General features: G+C 32.0%; 1 protein-coding gene across 1 annotated transcript in view; it reads left to right on the top strand.

The window, feature by feature from the left end:
* The first annotated feature begins 8,502 nt into the window (after nt 1-8,502).
* Nucleotides 8,503-17,951, top strand: part of LOC143914354 (MOXD1 homolog 1-like) — a 65,565-nt gene continuing 56,116 nt past the window's right edge. The window contains exon 1 of the mRNA XM_077434545.1: nt 8,503-8,624. The gene's annotated coding sequence lies outside the window, so the exon portion shown is untranslated. The remainder of the gene's footprint in view (nt 8,625-17,951) is intronic.

Raw genomic sequence — 17,951 nt, 5'->3', positions numbered from 1 at the left:
CTTCTTCTGAGATAATATTGTACCGATAGGATCGTTATTTTATTTTATTTTACATAGATATATACCAGGAAGGCTTGAAAGGAAGACCCCAATGCGCCTTCCTGGAAAATTAATTACAAAAAATGCAGCATTTTTATTACATAAATCACTGTATTTCGAGAAGCTGAAGAACACGAAATTAACAATTAATTAATTAATAAATTAATCCATAGAGACATCTATGAATTTAGACATTTACATAATGTACATAAATCAAATTCAGATATTTGTGACATACATAAATAGTTGGTAGAATGGTTTTTGCCAATTTGATGAAACCGGATTCATCAAATGGATTCATCAAATTTTGCCAATTTGATTGATCAAATTGGCAAAATTTGATGAATCCATTGAGACATCTATGGATTTTTGACTTGTATATACATATGTCATAGTGAAATTATATTTCAAGTGAAAATATATTTTCACTGACGTTTCAATGAAATTATAACCATTTACATTTTCATGGTTGGTTTTATTCATTTAAGATTAGATTGTTAGGGTTGGTATTATTTAAGGGTAAGGATAGGTTAGGTTAAGTAAGGGTAAGTCCTATTATTTTAAGATTGGGTTGTTAGGGTTAAATTTATAGAGTTAAACGTTGTAAATTCATTATTTGAAACATTTTCACTGCTTGAATGGGTATTTTCATTTGAAATATTAAAACAAAAGATTTGTAACAGCAGCTAGGATAATTTTTTTTTACCAATTTAAAGGAGCCGTTTCAACAATGATCAGATAAAATTGGCAAACTCTGATAAGAAACAATCGACTTGGACTCACAAACATCCAAATCTAACCAGCAGTATATTAGAGCAAGACCCCAATAATCTCTTGGTGCTAAACTACTGGCTGGCTATATTCAAATGGTAAATGCATTGCAATTTATATGCATATATTACGGGTAGTAAAATAATCGTTGTGCTATAAAATGGGACGCTTTTTATTATACTTCATAAATAACCATGAATCCGTCATAAAACGATTGATCTTCAAACGCATGTTTTTACTGTCAAAGTCAAAGGAAACTCTCAATAGAATTCATTTTTAATTTGTTTAAATATAATTTTATGACCAATTTATATTTAAATGAATTATTTAAAAAAATTGCGGTACCCGAGATGTTGCTTTGTAGTTTTGAATTTAGAATGTTATAATTTGAACATTTATAGTTGAGAGTACTCTATCTACCAATTATTTTAGTACAACTTTTCGGTTCTATCAAAGTTGTGACCGACATACATACATATGTACATCTATCGCAAAAATCGTTTAACCCTTTGAAACATTTATAAGGTCAAGCCGATACTGAAAATTAGGATACTTAGGATGTGGTCTAATCATCGCATTTATTTCGTTTCATGCAAAGCGAGTGCTTTCGTCGTTCTTTCCGATGGCACGGTTGAGATATTGCGTTCAAATAAAGTTTCGAGACCCACAAAACTCTTTCAGATAATACAGATGAATTTTGATACCGTGTAAGTGCTCTGTTTGTGGGTGCTGCGGTTTCCAGCTGCAGCATTTACTAACCAGGTCCGGATGCCCGGTTTCCCCCTACCCCTCCTGAAGCCCCACCAGCCCCTTTCGTAGCCCCAGACCTCGCCTGGGGCAGGTGTTCCGGCCCCTATATCCCCTGAAAAAGTAGTCGTCAACCAAGTGCTAAAAAACACCAGTTTTATTTATTGGTTAATGCGATATTATTCAGTGGTGTAGTGCTAAAATAAAAGTCCCGGAGCGCTCAATTTATGTACATATGTATATATAGAAGGTTTTTTAAATTATGATTGGTATAATTCAAACCATTCAATTCTAAATACATCATCTTCGATTAAGGATTTTGGTGTAATACTTAATAAAAAACTCGATTTCTTTGAACATATTCCTTTATTACTAACTAGCTGAACCCGGCATGCGTCGCAATGCCACAATAACGCGTGCAATTCCCGCTCCCGTTCTCGTTCCCGTTCCACAGACATTCAATTTTATTTATTTATTTATTTTTACATACATATTCTTACATACATATATACAAATATACCAGGAAGGCTTAACAGGTAAACCCCAAATGCGCCTTCCTGGTCCACATAATTATCACATAGATACATGTAAATCTAAACAATATCTGACATCTATCGTCAGATATTACAAATATCGTATTAATACGATGAATAACTTTCATGTAACAATACGAATTTTATATTCGATAAACAACCACAGAGACATTTATGGTGAGCAATATGGCGAAACCTAAGATATAACAATAACTAAAGGTTCGCAACAGAAAATTGGGAAGGAAACGCCAATTTTACAGGAATCGTTTCAATGAAAATCAGAAAAATTGGCAAATTCTGATAAGAAACGATCGACCTTGACAAATCAAGGTCTGGCCAATAGCGAGACTTTGCGGGAATCCAACTCGTAACATCAAGTACGAGATAATTCAACATTCACCACTAGACCACGCTACTGGTTATATATAGCCAGCAGCATAGCTCGGTCGTTAAGCTTCTGCTTAGCGTTGAGACGCGCCGGGTTCGATCCCTGGACCCGGGCTTCGAATTTCAATGAATTTTTCAGAGTATGCTGTTGGTCATACCTGGATTTGTGACTCCAGGTTGATCGTTTCCTAACAGAATTTGCCAATTTTATCTGATTTCATTGTTGAAACGGTTCCCGAAAAAAAATTTGGCTAAAAATCCTTCCTACCTACTATATCACCACTATTTGAAGTATGATTAATGTACAAAAAAATTTATGTACAATTCATAGATGTCTCGTTAATTTGCGAGTTTTTCAGTGTCTCGTCATTCAACGACTTGTAATAAAAATGCTGCATTTGTAATTGTAATTGTAATTTGTAATTGGCCAGGAAGGCGCTTTAGGATTTACCTGTAAGGCCTTCCTGGTATATACATATGTAAAAATAAAAAAATAAAAATATAGGTAAATATATTTGTTGACGTGGGCCATCCGCTGTGTGTTTGGGGAACAGCCCAGAACGATCAGTACATTCGAGTGCGAGGTAGGCGTGGCGCGATTATTGTCACATTCGCGGCGTGATGCGTTGAAGACGGGATAGCTTTACTTTCGCGTCAGTAAAATCGTAATTACGAATATTATTATTAAGAGGTTTTTTCCCGCTTTTTTTTCACAACAATATTCCCGGACATGCATACAACAAATTCTGAAAGTTCCATCGTAATCGGTTCAGTGGTTTAGGAGCCTATTCGAGACATACACACACAGACATTCAATTTTATATATATATATGTAGATAAACACATTAATATTCTCATAAATTTCACGACCATTGATTTTACGTTATACGAATTCTTGTGTTTATTGTTGAATGCAAATTTATACGACCAATATACATACATATGTACATGTTATGTACATAAACAAATACTGATTTGTTTGGAATTTTACATAAAGGTTAAAGTACGGCTTCAAAGTTCTTATGAAACAATAGCAATATTAAAAGTCATTTACATTAAGTCTCGAAAGTTTTATGAATACATAATGTAAATAGAAGCCGAGGTAAAAGGTTCTCGTTTGAAGTATATATGTAAACAAAAGGTTTACGACTCATGCTGTATCGGGTTGTTGATGATTTAAATATATACATATATTATATTGTATATTGAATATTCTCAGCTTTTTAGTGCAATTATAAGATTTTAAATGTCTAAATTAGGATTGTAAATAGGTTTTTGAGCTCTTTTTCCTATTATGCCTTAGATTAACATTATAATAATATAACACTGTGATTACTAACCAAATTAAATTAAAATTGTAAAATAGAAAATGATCAGTAGATCAGTAGCTATTAAAATAGATATAAGATGTATTGCGAACATAATTTCGTAATAATAAAATGCATTTAAAAATCAAATAAAAAAATGTCTAAATTCAGCATTGATAGTACAGTCAACATTTTCATAATAGTCTACTGATAAAATCAATTATTAATAATTATTCACATTAATATGTACGTATTTAAAATGAGGCGTATTAAGTAAATGAAAAAAAGCTCACACACAGACAGAAATCACCTGTTGAATAATAATTATCATCATATGTACGAATGAGAACCTCCAATCGAGACTGTACCGCGTTCGCAATCTAATGGCAAATAGGTATTACATATTGCTTTGCGTGTGCGTATTCGAAATAGAGTCAATGTTTATTTTAGATATATAATATTGTGTTATGGTGACGAAATTTTCAATTATGTTCGTGTGTAAACGCGTTTCGTTAACTCTAAATAGCGTTTTACGTTCGGCTAAATATTTGCATAATTTTATGCATCGCAGGTAAAATAATATTATTTTACACATATATATTTGTGATTTTTTTCAATGACGCAAAACACTGTTATAATAATAAAGTTGATAAATATTCGAATATGTTTGGTAATATCATACATAGTATGCCTTATTGGTTTTTTAATTGTTGTGGAATATCGTCATCAAATCATCCAATATTCGATGAAAGTTATTTTGATAGCATTTAAGCATTTGATATATCCATTTATCAAACTGTACTACATTGGTTTATTATATAATAATATAAAAACGGACGCGATGTATGTACATGTGGGTATGTGGCGAACGCGTCGACCAGTATAGAGAATTTTCAAAGAAACAAATTTTAGAATGCCAGGAGTATATGTTGTGCCTAGAGATATTTAATAAAATAAATACACGCGAACGAGGTGCACAACCAATCAGCGTGAAGTGGTCCACGTGGACTAAAACGTTTGACCAATTAGAGCAACGACGATACATTCTGACCAATGGTTGCATTTTAAGCATTCGCTATAGGGATGTGACGTGTCGACCGATATATTGAGCACCTGACTTGGAACGGCGGGTGACGTCAGCGTAAGATGCTCTTCGTGGGAGCATACACACACACACACACACAATCATTCATCATTTCGAACGGGTTGGATCGTCAAGCGTGTAATGCGCGCGCTCAACATTTTATATTACATAATACGTGCGCGTGCCTATAAATTACCTTCAATTATATTTATATATAATATATAACTTCATTTTTATTCTTGTATCAATTCCTTTCCAAAAACCACTCGTTGAAATCAACGTGCACAACACTAGTAATATATAACATTCAAGCATTCAACACCCAGCTTTCATTAATCACGGTATTAATTATTATTAGCTTAAACTAACTATAAGTAACATGAACTTATCAATTCAAACTAATTATAATCTGTTCATTAAGTATAAACACAATCAGCTTATATGGCAAATGTTTCAAAACTACGAAGCATACGTATGTATGTATCGGAGCCGTGCAACGCCGGGTAACGTATTTTATCAACGTGCATACATACATACCAGCAGTATAGATTAGTGGTTAGCGTGTAATGCTTCAAAATAAGTGGTCATGGGTTTAATCCCTGCCCGGTGCCTCTGGCAAGACATTGGATATGTGAATCCAGGTCGATCGATGATTATACGATGTTACAATTACGAAAAATTATGTATGTATATACATTCATTTGCATAAAAAAATTATATAAAACGATTAATAATAATACAAAATCGTCTAAAATCGATAAAAATCGTCTTTCAATCTTTGCCGTTGTTCACTCAACACTAATTTTAATGCGGAAAAAAAAGTCCTTCGACATTTGCTTGAGTGGTGGGTATACATACATACTAGAATCTGTTCTGGGTAAATGTTAAAAACTTCAAATACAGATTTTACATTGATCAATTTCTAAAAAGCCTTTTTCTATATTGTGTATTGCTGAAACTCGTTGACGTTCTTCGAGTCCTTAGTTCTGATTCCCTTTCAAAATCTTCGTCTTCTGAGAAATTAATGTGTGTATTCATATTTTGAAATGATGGTTGAAAAGTGAGGTTATGCATCGCTTGGCAGGTTTGCCATATGTCAAATGATGTCAGGATTACAAACAATAGAATATTAAATTTACCATGAATTAAAAAACAAATTAAAAGAAGTATTCACCTAATTTTAAAATTTTGAATGAAGTTTATTAAAAAAAATTCCGTGCTCCGGCACCGCTCCTGCTCCAAGCAAAAACTCGTTGCTCCACTGCTCCGTGCTCCTGCTCCGCTCCAGATCCCTGATTAGAATACATATTTTTTTAGTAAAAAGAGGGGGGAGGGTCAAAATATTAAACCCCGCCCTGGTTCTTTTTTATTAAGGAATAGTTGAACCCAGCATGCGTTGCAATTCCACAATAACGCATGCAATTCCCGTTCCCGTTCCCGTTCTCGTTCCCGTTCCCATTTGTCGGAAACACGCAGACAGCGAACACATTTAAAATTTTTCAATTATTTGTTTATTTTACCCTAACAACGCATGTCGCGACGCGAAAACATTTGAAATTATTGCGTTGCAATGCCACTCATTCCCGTTTCCGTTCCCGTTTTTGGCCGATTTTTTTTCACAGTAAGCTTCCCGGACATGCATTCAATAAATCCTGAAAGTCATGCATTCAATAAATCGATGCGTTTCGATAAGTGAATGTTTCAATTTCAAATTAATACTTAATAATCAAATTAAATTATAGTTAAGTATAGGAACGCATACGTAACAGACAGACAAATATTGATTTTTATATGTTTTATATTATATATTTATATGTTTTATATTATATATTTATATGTTTTATATTATATATTTATATGTTTTATATTATATATTTATATGTTTTATATTATATATTTACATATATAAGAGAAATTATTTTTTAATATGCTATGGATATCCACCATTGGGGTGCATCTATCGTTTTATTTTTTTGATTAATTATTTTTTATAGGACATAGAAGCCGCCAAACATCTATAAAATCGCCTCTTTTTTACACCCACGAAACGGGTCCAGCGTGCTTATTTAACGGTCGATTTAAAAAAAATACGCCGATAGATGCACAGAAAGTATCTTTCTCATACCGATGATGATTTTTTTTTAAAATTGGCCCAGTTTTGGAGGTGAAAATAGTAGAATACGAAACCTCGATTTTGTCAATTTAAAATACGTTTTATCTGGTCGAGGCGCAACTGTCGCATTCACTCAATATATATATATATATTGATATATATTGTCGCCTTCACTCATAATATACATACACTCGATATATATATCGAAGAAAGGAACGGTAACAAAATTAAGGTTTCGGGTGTACAGCCCTCTTAATGTAAGGTTGGTATTTTTTGATTTTTAAATGCTTTTTATTATTACGAAATTATGTTCACAATACATCTTATATCTATTTTAATAGCTACTGATCTACTGATCATTTTCTATTTTACAATTTTAATTTAATTTGGTTAGTAATTACAGTATTATATTATTCTAATGTTAATCTAAAGCATAATAGGAAAAAGAGCTCAAAAACCTATTTACAATCCTTATAAATGTTCATAATACATCTAATACATAATATTAATTAAAGACTATCTAAAGTCGATGACCTAAAGCAGATTGTGTTTAGGTAATCTGTGTTTATACCTGAAGGGTATAGACATTTTGTTGTAATCACCGAGACTCTTCACAAGTGTGTTAGTATGGTTATTAGTGAATCTTTCATAGAATCTACTGGTTAGTTTGTTAGTAATGTCTGTAACAAACGGAATATTATATATAGCATGCAGTTTTTTCAGGTTAGTATATATGGGTGTATTATAAATTATTTTAAGGGATTTATTTTGTATTACTTGGAGCTTGGAAAGGTTAGTATTCGAGGCGTTATTCCATACAGGTGAAGCATAGGTTAATAATGGTAATATGAGCGCGCGATATAATTTTATTTTATTTAGCGTTGATAAAGAACTATGGCGATTAAATATTGGATATATTGAGGATATACCCCGCATCGCCTTGCATTTCGCTGCCTCAATGTGAGGTGCCCATCTCATTCTTTTATCAAACGTTAGTCCTAAATATTTTATTACTGACTGCCATTTCAGACTTTCTCCAGAGGGGATTTGTAAGGTTGATATGAGTGGTACGTAAAGTAAGCGTTAGCATGCGTGCGGAAGTTGGTTACCAACGTATACATTTCCTTAACTACAACTACACGCTGGCTCTTCATACTTTCACGTCGATAAAATCGTAATTACGAATATTATTATAAAGAGGTTTTTTCCCACAGTAATCTTCCCAGACATGCATACAATAAATCCTGAAAGTTCCATCGTAATCGGTTCAGTTGTTTAGGAGCCTATTCGAGACAGACAGAGAGACAGACAAACAATTATTTTTATATACATATATAGACTACACCACTGCATCCACCCATAATTCTAATTCCATCTACCCATCTGCCTTGTGGCCTTCCTTGCACCTTTTTTCGCTCTTGTATCATCGAACATTGAAAAAACGCGATGCCACGAGAGTGTGAGCGCACTGCAAGTCCCAGTGGTAGCAGGTGTTGCAGACGCGGTTGGCCCGAGGGCACCAGTAGCGCTGCGTGCCAGTGCCAGAGTGCGCGTGTCGTGTCACTGTCGTGTCACCGTGTCAATCGTGTCTGTCATCGGTATAGTGTGTTTTTGTGCCAAAGGATAAGTTCACATCGAAGCAGGTACATACATACTAAATAAATATATCACACCCAGTACCTCCAACGAACATTGCCAAACAATAAAATTCCAAATTAAAAATAAAATTAAATAAAAAATCGGTAAAGGAATCCTCGGCGCATCCTGAAGAACTGTGGTCAAATATCTCTCTCTCTCTGAGAGTGACCTCGCTTTTTGTTTATTTTTCATCGTCGGCATTGTGTTTTCGTCCGTTTTTTTCTTTTACGATTTGTGGTCGAAGTCTTCAGACTCGTTTATTTTCAATTTAATCTCACAGCAAGACGAAATTGATCCGATTTTTCGAAACGCCCATCTTTTAATCGATTTTCAGTACACTTTTCTGTAAATTGCCTCCTCTATTCGAGAGTCCACTCTGAGCTCAGCCCATTCTCGGCATCTACTCCATGATGTTTGATTTCGGTTTTTAAATGCTTTCTATTGTTCATATATGTACATATTATGTTCACAACACAATTTTAATAGCTACTGATCAAGTGATCAGTATCTGTTTTATACGCTATTTTTCTTATCAGTATCTTGTTATGTGGTATGACTCACATCCTATGTACAATACTCTTTAAGCAAATATAAACATTGAAGTTGTTTATAAATTATACCATCTCCTATCTCCAAACATATATACATATCTCCTATCTACATACAATCTGCATATATACGTATACTATAATCTTATTTTAATTTTGGTGAATACAGTATAGTAGGAAAAAAGCTCAAAAACCTATTTACGATATTCATATAAATATTCATAATATATTTTATACATATCGTTACCTTATTTTGAAAAGGTTCTAACAGTTGGAACAGGTGCAGTTAGAACCCTTTCAAAATAAGTTAACGACGTACATATGTATTTTATTTTTAACTATGTAGAATCAACGATCTTAAGCAAATTATTGTGTTTAGTTGATAATTAAGTGTTTATACATGAAGAATATATACATATATACATCTTATTGTAATTATTGTAGTTATAAGTTAAATTTTCATATGGAAAATTTTCATTATGAATACTTACGAGACTCCAAACTAACTTAAACTAATCCATCTCTTAAGCAAATTATTAAACAATAACGTATTATCTTATAATAAAATTATATTTGACTTGTCAATTTTATCTTCTGATATCATTTAAGTTATATAAATGATAGGCATTATAAGTTATGTATAAATATGTACATAGCCTTATTTAAATTCGATCAAAAAGATCAACATCCCCCTTTATTCTTAAGCTGTGAACATTCGCTTATAAGTAAACCTGTCTTAAGGCTTTTATGTGATAAAACCACTGTGCATGTATTTCACTTTATTATAAGAATAACAAACTTCATATTTTATCAGTCAGAAATAACGGACATGCATCCTTAACTTTTGAACACGTCAATTATCAGAGCGTAAGATGATGGAAGTTTAACACTTTTCGGTACAATCGCCCATTCGTTTTGCGAAATGCTGATTTTATTTTTTACGCAATCGCCACGGAAGAGTATGTTTGAAAATTTGAATCACTATCTGAGTCATGCGTATACAAACCTACGTTCTGCTCGGATTAATCATGCACAAACATGTTTACATTGTTTTTTGTTAAGCAATTCAAATATACAAATGTATATGTATGCATGGTCGTCGGATTGATATGCGAGGTTGAATTCCGGCGAAGTTTATGACTAATATTGTGAAAAATAAAATGTTAATATTAATATTATACTGATTAGAGACGGGTCTTATCTTCACGTCAATGAAACAGACCACAAAGTGCAATTTCTATCATATTATGCGAACTTTGCACAACTGGCACTAGACAGACAGTCTTGAATATGCGTAATCGATCTGTTTATTCCTTTCGAATATACAGACATAATTTTATGATTGTACTATTATTATGATGGATTTGATTATGGCAAATTAAATTATTATAATAACCAATTGAGTTGGGTTGAAAGGCACGTGGCTAATTCGCCTTTTGTGCCTTTCATTATCATTATAGCTCATGTCGAACATCAGCTTCTTGTTTATCTCATGTTTTATTCATGTTCGAAATTGGCGCTCTTCATTCGAAGTTCAATAGTAATTTCGGAAGGAAAAAAATACAGCATCGAATGCACGCGATCTTCGAATTTAGCGATTATTAAATTTTGAAAAGATTTTTATTACTCTTTTTGTGTACTAATTATTATATACATTCTCACATGTGATCACATCTCTTATTATCGAAGAACGAATCTAGGGTCGCATTAATTAAATATTTATTATCATTTTTATAGATTGAAATCGAAATGCTTTTTTTTTAATTCTACGATGAAATTATCTTGTCATTTAAATTACATAACGTCTATATTTTGAATTCCAATTTAATTTGATGACTCAAACGGGCGAGTAAGACACAAACCCGCGTCAACTATAACGTTCAATAAAGTGACTAAAATATATACTAAATTGATTCAACAAACAGCGATCGTTTTAACATTGACATGTTTTCCAATTTGCATACCTAAATGTAAGACAATTTAATTTTTTTGTATTTAATAATGACATCGAATCTCATTGACATATTTTTACATGTATTCCAACTTATTTGGTATACGATCGTTATTGAATGTGATTTTTTGTTTATTCGGCACAAGCCCAAACTTTATTAAAATTATATAATTACACCTTTCAAACTTTGACTTCCGAGTAAAAAAATCATAATGTGACTTTTCAAACCAACGCGATCACCTCAATATGCTTACGCTATTTTCCGCTCTACTTGCACTGAATAATTAAATTCGGCAGAGATTAATTACGATTGCCGTAACTGGCGTAAGATACGCCTTTCTAGCGGAAACATACCCAACTTATTAACGGCTTAACAACTTTCTTAACGGTGTGCAGTGTGAAGTTTTTCGTCAAAGACTGTCAAAAATAGTGCATTGACCAACCCAATACGCAATTACTATATATTTTTCATTAGATTAGATTAATTTTGACATTTTATATAACATATATGTATGTATATATATATAATCACTGTCTATTACTAATATTAACTGTTCGTTCTCAATCACTATTAATGTCTGTTTTGAGCAACAATCGTCTTTTTATGAACTTCGTTGCCCTCTTTTATGTACAATATCTTGGGAACAATTCGAGCACATCATTGAAACTTCAACATATTCTTTAGCATCTCTGCTTGATACACTAAACATATTACAATGTGCCATACTTCTTTCATTGCATTGGTATCATTTTGACATTCAATGTCTAAGTTTCGCATCCATACGTCAATTCCCAAATCCTAATGAAATAATGTTTGTATAATATGGAACTTCAAAGAAAGTTTCAATGTTTTGTTGTTAAAAAAATAATATTTATTTAGAAATTCTATTTTTCGATGTTTTTTTTATGATTGGAATTGTAGTAATAGTTTGTCCTAATAATTTGCATAACATTCAGTCATTGGCCAGGTGTAAATTGATATGAATTGCGAGCACTCAACTTTGGGGCACAAAATTAAACAACTCGTCTTCGGAATGAGCAACATCCGCCCCAAAGCAAAGGTAGAATTCAGTTATAAAAAATGCTCCAAAAAAAAAAAAACAACAAAAACTTCACTCCAAAGTACCGGAGGCCCTTCGTATCCTTTTGTTCGTCGCCAGTTTGTACTATGAAGTGAAACTATTCATCCATTCACAAAATTCTTCTGTGTGAGAAGAGAGCGCGCAACTTCCATTGTACTATGGAAATAAAAAGATAATGTGGGTTGGGGGATGGGAAAAAAATCATTATTCAAACTTCGGAAAGCAAAGCTCCCGCAGGACAGATTTTGGGTGCTCACTATCCACTCTTAATCACATATCCTCGAAAGCTCATTGTATGACGTGTCCTTTTGTCCCATCGAAGGCGAATTTCTCGAAATTTTTTTGTACTGTTGATTCTTCTGTTCGTTTCGGTCTCTTGCTCGTGATGACCTTGCCAAGAATCAAATTTACCTGTATATATACATACCTATATATACGAACATATCATTCATATGCATAAATACATCAATATAGAGCAGTAAAACTCTTTGGTTCCCAACATTGGTACGAAATGATAAGATTCGACAAAATTCAACGTTCCACATCAATAATCATTTCCCATAAAATTGTGGGAAAAGAGATTCATTCAAGTTCACAATTTTACAGTAATTAATGTAAAGCGATTTCGTAAACGAGTTTATGATCGTATCGTTTTAAAAAAAGCCATAAAAATGGAAATATATGTAATCGTATGGAGATGACCGCCCGTGTTCATTTTATCTAATTTACGTCACATATTTTAATTATAAACGTTCTATCTATCGTTATAAAATTAAAAAGGAAGTCTTTAATATTATATTATATATGTATAATATCGGATATTAAAATAGCTTTTACTGAACATTAAATGTTCAAAATTGTATTGGTAGTCTGATAATGATGCTTAGATTTGAGATAACATTGACTTATACATACGCAAGTACATTGATATGTTTTGAATACTAATTAATATCATCCTTATTTGCATTTAATAAAAAATAAAACGAAATCAATTTCGGAAATATGTAGTTGAAATGATTAAAAATTATATGTACGTTCTTTGATGTGATTTTTTTTCAATGATTTCAATGAGCTTTTAGTACTATTAAGATAACTTTACATTGTTCGTCCCAAATGTATTTAATTCGAACGAAATAAAAAATATATAAATTTTATCCCAAGTCAATTATTAAAGGTATACCTTTAGCATGCTTGAAATACTCGCCTTTGCGACTTAAGTTCCCGCGGAATTTGCCGAAGATCCTCAGACCTATCTCGTTGATTTTTTCCTTTTTTACTTTTTATATACTAAATCTTGTGGTATATTTGTACATGTTACCAGCAATGTGAATAATCTTTTATGTATCTGTAATAAAATATTTTATAAATCATATATTTGTCATAATTCTGCAATAATAATATAGAATAAATATTAAACACAGACATGTAGGTTGTCTATAGTTGGAGAATATTTCATAGTTAAAGATTGCAAAAGTTAAAAAGTTAATGGAAATTTTGCCAAATATAAAAATGGAGGCCAGACTAATCTTCTTAAATTTTCATACATTTAAAAAAAATTAGTTTTGCAGAACTTTATATTAAAATCGTAGGTTTTAATAAAACAAGGACTTAATTTTAAGTTTGCGTTTGGCAGAAAAATAGAAGGATATCTTGAAAAAGAAAAAAATTATGCTATAAAGGTGTAGCTCAAACCAAGAACTAACTTATGTAATATCAAATATCTATAAATTTTTATATACTCGTCAAGAATGTCCGTTTACCATGAAGAAGTGAGCAGTATATGTATGTACATATGTAAGATAAAATTAGAATCTAGGGTTGACAAAAACTTTTTAGGGCAAATTTTACGAACGGATACAAGAAAGTTTTCAAATTTAAATAGCAAAAGGAAATCGACAAGTGGGGTGACCCAGAAATATGCATTTTAATGTCAGACTAGTTGTCGAATCTTAGTAGAGTTCAAGATTACATATATACTTACATTGGTTTATATTATAGTATTAGATGTTTGCATATGTTCGTGCCCGATTTTTTTATTGTAGATTTCATTACGTTTTTAACGATAGAAATACAATCTACATATTATTTCAGCGGTAGTACAGGATAGAATATACTATATCTTGAAGGCTTCATAAGATTATATGTAGCTAACAATGTTCAAAATAAATTGTGCACAACTCGGATAACACGTGATATATGTACATAATCAGCGACATATTAAAAGTATCTCTCTTTTAATTAGATCTAAACAAAGGACGCTTTTAATATCGTCTTTCACGACAAAGGATTTTCGCAATGCGAATAGAATCGAACGAGAAAAAAATGAAACAAAGTGGAAAATGCGGAATGAAAAAGGAAGTCTGGCAAAGAAATGCACAGAGAGCACAGCTATGAACAAAAACAAAGATAACTAAAACCGAGCTGTTCGCCGAAGCTGAAAGCGCTGGTGGAACTAATTAGACCTCGGGGGCAAAGTTTTCCACTTGTTAAAAATCGCTTACACCACACAACTTCAACATTTATCGGCGCTAAATCTCTCCGAGATACGTTGCGGATTCTGGTTGCAACGTTTCAGTTAATTCGCATGTTCGTATCTCGCACACGGACAGGTAATTCGCATGATTATAGACAGAAGGGATGAAGTCCATGTATGTACATATGCTATTTGCAATCTCTATTATTCCATATTCTATAAATTCCTCAGAAGTATTATACGTATATGTTACAGTCGAAGTGTATTTTCAGTCGTAATATATTCTAACTGGCGTTTTAGGTCATTCATATTCGAATACAATTCAACTATTTTATTATTAAGAGTTCAAATAAAGTTTCATAGGTGCCTTTACATGAGTAAATATAAATATTAACCCTATTTATTTCCCACTGCCGTTTTACAAGGTATGCTAAAGTACTGGTGATCAGCGATAGTAACCCAGTGGTCGACAAGAACCAATCTCTACGTTACAATATTATGGTGTTGCTTTGTTGTTCGCTTGTCTGGAGTATATTGGAGTTTTGGTCTGTAATTTTGAGTCCCACTGATATTAAATTCTCTCCCTTGATAGAAAGAGTTCAAATAAAGTTTCTTAGGTGCCTTTATATGAGGAAATATAAATATTACCCCTATTTATTTCCCACTGCCTTTTTACAGGATATGCTAGGCTTTGACTCACTATCTTCTAGAAGAATTATTGCTATTTCCAAATATTTCTTTGGAGTATTAAATTATACTATTGACAACCGTTCGATTTTATTGGAATTTAAATTTTCAGCGCATGAATGTGGTAGAGCTTTGTGTCATCATTTACTTTTCCAACATATTCCTGCGAAAAAGTCTGCTTTCAATAACTCGTCTCTTGTAAAGACTTTCCGGTTCCTTAATGTGATATTTGGACCTGTTCAATTGTCATGTTGATGAGCTGGTTAGTTTCATGAGATTCAACACGAATCTATTTGAATGAGATGAATGATTTTTATTGTTCTTTTCTTTGTTATTTTCTGTTTTATATGAGCAAGCAAGGATAAACACTACTATAGAATTTCAACGAAACAGCTCGAATGTTTCGTTTTGGAAAGACAATACCATGTATGGTACCATGTACATCACATTTTTTTCTATATGTTTAAACTATCTAAAAAAAACTACGTCCCACATCCCACGCTGTGTGATTTCGCCCTTATTGTCTGAAAAACACATCCTAAATATATAAAACCACTGATTTATGTACGTTGACAATATATTAACTAATATATACACATGATACATAAGGTTACGTTGCGTATTGTGAAGTTATGACAGTTTTTGAACAGTGTGCGGATATTTCTTGCGTGGAATTTACATAAAGCGACAATACATAATCCGTATAAGTTTGTTCAAGGCCACAGTTAGGAACCCATTCAAAACCGCAAATATGAATTAACCACACATGACTGCTGCCGATGGCCTCGTTTCTTTTGCCTAACAATGAATCCAGTTCCGTTCTTCCACCACTTGGGTAGTTGTGAAATTTCGAAAAGAAAAATGTGCAAATACATATGTAGGTACAGACACTACTTTCAATGCAAACATTTTTGGAATGCAAGAAATATCTCAGCGATGAAAAGATAATCGGTAAAGCATTGTCTTCAAAACGGAAATGACCTGGAATCAAATCTAGCCAAATCCGAAGTCTATTATTATATTTTTCAGGTTTTTGATATACATATGTACATATTATGTTGATTTGTTGAACAATCGTTAATTCTATATTTATGCTTTAAAAACTACATCAAAATGATACATCTACATCTAATGTGTCTCAATTATGTACATACATAAAAAGAAATCTAAAAAAATGTTCGTTCAGTATTTTTTCATTAAAGTAAGTTTGTGAGTCCTGGAAGTTTTTCTATTTAAAGTTGTAACATTTTGTGTAATAAAATATATGTATGTATAGTGCGAATATCTTGCGACTTTCTCAAGTTTGTTACACAGTTGATTAAAATTACTATATATAGTATATATAAAGAGCAAGTTTAATCAACAAATTAAGCGTATTATTAAGAAAATCCCTTTTACGTTTTTTTTAATATAAAAAGTCTCATACAATTTTGCAATAGGTCGATCTTTAATTTGAGTTTAATGTGCTATTTCAAAGAATATTTTAAAGATATTGCGACCGTTGAGATTTTACAATGGGATGCTTTTAAAAGCACAGGAAGCAATCAACGTTTCACGATAGTGTTTTATAACATTTGCGCATAAAACATTTTTTTTTCGTTTTACTCTTAAAAGAGTCGGTTGTATAATAAAAAGTGATAAAACGCCGATAAGAAAAAGGCACTCGAGTTCAATAGCAATTTGTGGAAAAAACCAAATTGATTTTTCTTCAACGATGTTCGACGAAAAAAAATCGTACAAGAAACTTTTCGTTTATCTCCCTTGACAATACATTGTTTAGAAGACGACAAATCTGGAAATAATAGAATTTATACAATTCGAAAAGATGATTTCAACCCTCAAGAAAATAATCGTATCGTCGCCAATTGATGTAGCGAAGAATATCTCGATATGTTTCATTTATTTCGCAAAATCATAATGCGAAATCATTATTTTTATACGGTCGATGAGCACGCCAATACGTTCTCTTCGGGGAATTTCAATTTTTTATTACGTCGATGTATTATTATGGACAAAATAAATTCGAAAAACTATCGGCATACTTATTCGACATGGCTAAAATAAAGTTTGATGAATATTTTATCGGCAAAAGTTAACCGATTCGGAACAGAAATCTTTTGCCAATAATTTTCCTACTTATATTAAACTCTTTTCCGTTGCTTTAGTAGTCAAAAGTATGATAAATAGGGTTCGGAAGTCAAAAAGTATGTGACTTAAAATTTTAATTTGGAAATTAAATTTTATATTATACTTAATGTATTAATTTAATACTTAAAATATTATATTACTTTATTGCTGTTTCTACTGTTTCCGAGAAATCTTTAACTAGTATCAAAATTTTCAAATTAAACGTTCGATCTCTACTATTTATATACGGATCTGATGATCAGCTAAATTATCATGCATTGGCTTTTTATCGGTTCATTAAATTCAAGTTCATTTTATAAAATTAGAAAAGCACAATAAAACTTCATACATTAAACATTAAACATTAAAAACCAAACTATTTAAATAAACTGACCGTATAGTTAAGATACTGACCATTTGAAACACATATTTATTAAAATAGCTGGCCAAAAGTATATAAAGCT

This window comes from Arctopsyche grandis, chromosome 7, assembly GCF_051622035.1.
Source record: "Arctopsyche grandis isolate Sample6627 chromosome 7, ASM5162203v2, whole genome shotgun sequence".
NCBI lineage: Eukaryota > Metazoa > Arthropoda > Insecta > Trichoptera > Hydropsychidae > Arctopsyche > Arctopsyche grandis.
The sequence above is the reverse complement of the archived record's forward strand: the minus strand, read 5'-3'. Positions and strand labels throughout refer to the sequence as shown.